This window comes from Mastomys coucha, unplaced genomic scaffold, assembly GCF_008632895.1.
Source record: "Mastomys coucha isolate ucsf_1 unplaced genomic scaffold, UCSF_Mcou_1 pScaffold8, whole genome shotgun sequence".
Taxonomy (NCBI): domain Eukaryota; kingdom Metazoa; phylum Chordata; class Mammalia; order Rodentia; family Muridae; genus Mastomys; species Mastomys coucha.
The window spans coordinates 51,894,948-51,901,618 of record NW_022196914.1 but is presented as its reverse complement, the minus strand read 5'-3'; the positions used below and the strand labels follow the sequence as shown (position 1 = coordinate 51,901,618).

The 6,671-nt window shown below is 40.7% G+C and overlaps 1 long non-coding RNA gene across 1 annotated transcript in view; it reads right to left on the bottom strand.

Moving 5' to 3' along the window:
• Positions 1 to 2,649: 2,649 nt before the first annotated feature.
• Positions 2,650 to 6,671, bottom strand: part of LOC116083624 — a 4,256-nt gene continuing 234 nt past the window's right edge. Inside the window, exons 2-3 of the long non-coding RNA XR_004115809.1 lie at positions 5,877 to 5,911; positions 2,650 to 2,968 (exon numbers count right to left, since the gene is read on the bottom strand). This is a non-coding gene — a long non-coding RNA (uncharacterized LOC116083624). The remainder of the gene's footprint in view (positions 2,969 to 5,876; positions 5,912 to 6,671) is intronic.

The window sequence follows — 6,671 nt, the reverse complement described above, 5'->3', positions numbered from 1 at the left end:
AAAAAAAAAAAAAAAAAGAAAAGAAACTAAGTTGTTCTCACATCCTTTTCTATCACAAAACATTTAATGTGTTCATTAGTACTCAATATTTAGTAAACTAGATTTTTATAACCTGTTTTCTAAACTGAATAAACTGAGTCCTGACAAAAAATTGTTAGCGTGATCTGAGATACTAAACAAACAAAACTAATTCCTATAAGAGAACCCCATGTTCCTGGCTGAGCATCCCAGACCACAAAGCCACACCTCTTTCTCTTAGAAGTGACTATTCCACGGAGGAATGTGAGCAGACTCTGAGATTTATTTACTTATTTTTTATTTTTTATTTTTTGTCACTCAAACTACCTTATGAAAGTTCACTCCGGGGCAATAGACCAGCAGGCTGGGAGTCACTAAATATTCAAATGCCATAGACGTGGGGGAAGGCTGTGAAGGGGGGTTGCAGGAGAGAATCTGCAGCTTTGATACTGTGCAAATTCAGTTCTTTAGACAAGAATGAGATGAAAAGGGCTTCCAATTATCATTTCACACACTGATGGTGGCTTAACATTTGTTAATCTGAGTCAATGACTGTTTACTTAACCTATTGCTCTGGATTTTTAAAATTACAACCTACATATTCATAAACACTGACCAATGGGTTTTGGAGGGAGAGTTCGGATCAACCAGCTCTAACAGTTCCACTCTAAAAACCTAGTCTTTCTCTTTTTAAAAATATTTTTCATTTTTAATCACATATATGAGTCTGTATGTAGATATGTTCATGTAAGTGGAGCAGCTCATAGATACCAGAGGTGTTGGATCCCCCCAGAGCTGGAGTTCTAGGCAGTTCTGAGCCTGACAGGGGTGCTGGGAATTGAATTTGGTTCCTTTCCAAGAATGATACCAATTCTTAACCACTGAGCCATCTCTGCAGCCCTTTTTTGGTCTTTTCTTAATATCAGCAACCATCTGAAATCTAGTAACTTGGAATAAAATTACCCTGATATAAAACATTACAGATAGCCTGAAGATGAAGAGAAAAAATTTTTAATTAAAACCTGTACTACCCACTTGGGAGGCAGAGGCAGGCAGGTTTCTGAGTTTCAGGCCAACCTGGTCTACAGAGTGCATTCCAGGACAGCCAGGGCTACACAGAGAAACCCTGTCTTGAAAAGCCAAAAACAAAACAAAACAAAACAAAAACAAAAACAAAAAAACAACAAAAAAAACTGTACTACCATGTATGGCAATTTCATACACTTTAGCACATTTTACAAAACAATTTCCAAGTGTTACAGTGTTCACTAGCTGGGATTTGTCATTAAATGTTGGGAATATATAAAAGGACGTGTGCCAAAAAGTATTTTTTTTTGTTCTGTTTTTTGTTTGTTTGTTTTTTGTTTTTTTGTTTTTTTCGAGACAGGGTTTTTCTGTGTCACCTTGGCTGTCCTGGAACTCACTCTGTAGACCAGGCTGGCCTTGAACTCAGATATCCACCTGCCTCTGCCTCTCAAGTGCTGGGATTAAAAAGGCATGCACCACCACCTCCCGGCCAAAGAGTATTCTTGATTCAATGATGTTACCATATTGTTTTTTTAGTGTATTCCTAAATTGTCATAATAATCTTTCACCTTTTAGGGTTATAGCATGTCTTTGCAGACTCAAAGCTATCAAAAGCCCCAGTATCAGGAGGCCGACTGGGCCACCTTCCCAACAGTGTGCTCCCTTCTATTGGAAATGGAAATATGTAGGTTGTGGCAAATTATCCCACCCTTAGATCTTCCTTACATAGTTATAGCTGAAGAATAAGGGGCCGCAAAGACGCTATACCAAATAAACTGTTTCCTATTGCCTACCATAAACAATCTTATTTAGCCACTCATACTTGCCAGAGATATAGAGAGCACTTAAATACTATATTTAGGGATTCTCAAACAAGCGTTTGAAGAGCTACGGGCGTAGCTCAGTTGGTAGAATGGTTGCTTGACATGCCAGAAGCAAGTCCTAACTTTGATTCCCAGCACTGCACACACCAGCTATGGTGCCACATGTCTGTAATCCTGGCACTCAGGAATGAGAGGCAGGAAAGCCAGGAGCTCAAGGCAATCTTCAACTACATATCCAGCCCAGGGCCAACCTAAGCTTCATGAGATCCTGTCTGAGAGGGGGAAAAAAAAATCTCTGAAACCAATTGGGTTACATCTTATGTATCATACATAAGTACAGTAGCCCCTGAGGACTTGTGCGGGTTCTGGGGTGCTGATTGCCATGCATCAGAATTATTCCTTTATATCTTTAGATGATATAGGTATAGTTTCATTATTAGACAAAAAAAAAAAAAATGTTTATCGGTCATTGTCATCAAGTTTTCTGATTCCATAGACCTTATTTTTTGAACATAAGTTCCAAAGGTGGGTGTTGAGGTAAATCTCCAACCCAAATAAGCCCGTGCAAGGAAAACATAACTCAATTAATATGAATACAAAATATGCGCCTAGATTGGGCAGATCTACCACTAAACACTACTATATTTCCCAGCTATGAGATCCCTTATAACTTGCGGTTTCTCCAGGTCACGTGCTTCTGCTGGTGAAGGAGGAGAGGAAGGAGGGAGAGGAAGGCTGAAAAGGAGGAGATGGAAGGAAAATGGAGCAGAAACACATGGCCTGGCTTGTCAATCTGGTCCTGTTTCCAGAAGCAAGATAGATAAACTACATTGTGGTGAGGAAATACCTGGTCCAGGGAGGAGTGTGGTCTTCTCTTCAGAGAAGGAATGACCCAGGCCTGAGCTTTTTCCCTCCCACTCTTCTGGAAACATCAACTCCAGATCTGAACCTCCTCTTACTTTTGCTTCCTCTTGTATCCTGCATCCTTTTAAACTGGATCAGCAGTGTTCAGGATGGTTCGGCCACAGGCTTATATCCTTTCAGGAGGTGCCAGCTCTGTTGTATAGTTGGGCTTTTCTTCAAGGAAGTATTTGTCACTTCTAGCACAAGGAAATATATGCCACAGTGTTACCTCAGAAAACTGGGTAAATGTTAGAGAGATTGCATTACCACAGTATACAGTCCCAGACCACACTGAGCATAGCCTCCACCCTTCTGCCCTTTCCTGCTCCCATCTGTTTTCCTCAATCATTTCTCTTTTTTTCTTTTTTCCTCCTAACTCTTGGAAAATAGATAAAATGTGAAAGAAATAAGGAACTTTAGTGGGAATGTGCTACCCTGGAAACCTCTATTTTTGAAAGCCAAAGCAGTTAGATTTCTAAAAGCACCCTACTGTTCAGCCAGGTAAGAAATTCCATTCTTGTATCCCATACTGCAGATTCATGTGTTAACGCAAACATTTTTAAGTATGCCAGGCACCTTTCTACTGAATAGTTCACTTAATTCTCCTAGCAACTTTAAGGTAGGTTTTCATTTGTTGGTTCATGTTCTGTTTTATTTGAGATGGTGTCTCGCATAGCTTAGACTGGCCCCAGCCTCAATCTGAAGCCAAGGATGAACTTGAACTTCTAATCCAGAAGTAGATGCCAACACCAAAGGGTTAAGATTACAGGGGTACACACCACTCTTGCCAAGTTTATGCATGGCTAAATTCAAACAGCAGAGCTTCACACATTGCTAGGAAGGTACTCCACTGAGTGAACTGCATCCACCTGAATATAGGTATTATTTTTATAAGAGTCTTTCACACACTAGTAAATGACAAGATTATGATTTCTACTCGGGTTACCTTATCATGATCTGTCAGGAATCTGTCACACAGACCATGACAACCACCCTTGTTTGTAACATTTAGTCCATTGTGTATCATAGCTTCTGAGAGAGCAAGCATCTCTGAATTCAGGTTAGATTAAGCACATAAGACCAGGATGCATAAGCTATTGCTTCAATATTGTGGGCTGGGATAGATTGGGTTCTTGAAGTTAAGTCCTCTGATTGGGCAATAATCCTGAGTCGCTCTGCTTCCTTAGAGCCTCGTCCTTAGGCAGGCTCCTCATTGCTTCTCATTTTTACTACTTTGAAGGATACACTATGGCTCACAGTAAGATATTGAGAGGAGAAATGATTGACAACTGTCTGTTTCTTTTTCCCTATTTAAAAGAGATGCATTTCTTCCTTTACTAAATGAAACAGTTGACTCTCCTCTGCATTCATCTTGTTTGTTCCTCTTTCAGATAATATTTACATCTGTATAGCCCATGATGCATAAAACCTGAATATGGAGCCTTCAATTCACATTCCACTTAGGAAAAGAGAAAGCTAGATATTTCTCTGCCCATTTACTCATCAGATCATTGTCCACACATGCCCTTCCTCTGGGGACTGGTAAATATAAAATCCAAGCCCAGGTCCTCTGGCCCTCCGTCAGCAGGCTGCAATCTTCCCTGTAGGACTTGTGTTATTTAGCTAATAGTCAGCTTCTGTCTGGTTTTCCTTTCCTCTTGGCCTTTGTGTAATTCTCGGTTACTTTTCCTCCTTCTCTTGTTTTTATGGCTTCACTTCCTCCTTCTATTGTTATAGCTGTCTTTTTTCCTCTCATCACATTTCCTGTTGCTTTTCCAGCTCAGTGGGGCCCCATCCAACTCACACACTGTCTGGCCTCAGACTCTTTTTGGTCTCAAGGGAGAACAATCTTGGGCCAAATAATCCCAATCCCCAGGGAGCCCACAGAAAGATTCTGGAGACTAAGTATCCCAAAGTTTTTCTCATATCGATTCTGTCCTAGAGTGAATTCCAAGGATGCCTAATTAAGGAGAGAGAAAAAATATTCATCCTAGTGTCCTTTCTGGACCCAGACCATTCTGAACTCTGACAGCACCGACATCCATCAAATCAAACAATGAAATCTACTTTGGTTACTTAGCATAATAAACTTGTAATACTCTATTAGTAAAGGGATCAATGTCTCCTGTCTTGGAAATAAACATCAGAGCTTGGCCTCAACATTTAGGTAACAGCAGAGTCCATTATTTTGTGGCAACATTCGATTACATTGACATCAAGACAGATTTATTAAAATAATAAATAGTACATGATTTTCAGCCTTTCATTTCCAAACCTCACAACTGCCATCGCCAAGGTGATTTGAAACCTGTCATCTATATCTTTTACTTATTATCGATGACCTTTGTTATTGCATTTTTGTTATCTGACAGCTTATACGCCAAGCAATTTTTTAAAATTAATTTATAAGATGGAAATTTTAAGTTACTTACTAAGAACAACAGTAATAATAAGGAAAAGGAGCAGCAGAAGTTAAGGGTTGGGGTGTTTTCCTGGCATCGTCTGTGCGCAGGGATTACTTCAGATGTGCTTTTCAGAGTCTGAATGTGGCTGACTGCAGATGCTCAGGTCCTGCTTCCTCTCTGCAGTTGCCAGCCCCAGGGCCTTTGCCCTAACTGTTTCCTCTGCCTGGAATGTTTTTTCCCTCTGCTTGTTCTCATTATTCAAGACTTCTGGAATGTTCATTCCAGAGATATATTCTCTGAGAGTCCCTAAAAGATGCCTAATACAACACCCTAAAAGATGCTTAATCCCACATCCTCAGTCATCCCTTAATCTATTTTCTTCTCTTTTATAGTCCTGCACACGCGATGTAGGACACAACCACACTCAATAAGTATGCATTGGTTGAATGAATGATTCTAAAGATCTCTTTTACATGTTGCCAACAATCATCCTAGCCCTCTACCCACTCTTACAGACCAGAGCTTTTTATATCCTTAGGAAGAAGAAAAAAAAATGGACAGAAAATATCAGTGCCCACTTAGATGTTAAAGAGTCTGACTCTAGTTCATTGTTCCAGTATCCAAACTGATTTAGCAGAATTTGAGGGAACAGGACATGCAAGAGAAAAATACCCCCTCCTCTTTTCAGTCACAGATTTACCTTCCTTGGAGTTCCAAAGGACTCGCTCGGTGCTGCTGACAATAAGGAAACAAACGGCACACGTCAGCAGATTTTTTTAGTAATACGTTTTCATCATGGCTCTCTTCTCCATAATACTTAGAGGCCAGGGTCCTCTTCCCTCAGAGTTTATTCAGGCCAACAGCCCAGTGCCTGTAACCCCTGGCAGATTATAGTTATGGATGCATTTCTACCTCCTCTCCTAGTGCTGCATGACCTTGCAAATTACCTATTCGTTCCCAGACGTTACAGCATACCTAAAGCTGGGCGTGCCATAGAGAAGACAAGTCCTGGTTTCCAAGCACCACCACGACTCCTTCTTCAATTTGTCCTTTGCTTTGGGGGAGGCTCTTTGCTAATGTTCCTGGAATCCAATTATAGCTCCATTTGCTGAACCACATCAACATGGGTTTGAATACCCTTGCTCCATCATTTCTCAGCTGTATGCTCTTAATGCAAGTCTCTAAACCTCTCTGTGCCTCAGTTCTACCAACTGTCAACCAAGATGATCCTACTCAATATGTATTAAGGTTGCTCTGAGTGTCATATGGGAATTGTTTATACTGAGTTTGGCCCAGAGCTTAGTTACATTCTGACTTGTTTAATAAATAGCTGTAACTACTTCTTCCTCTGTAGATCTGGTCACAGTGTATAGGGTCTGTTGCCACACACAGATTGGTCCACTTGTCCGGACTGCACTGCTATGAACTCTAGCTCCTTTGGAAGCATTCTATTCTCATCTCTGGCAACCTGTAATGGCGTGTGTGTGGGGGGGGG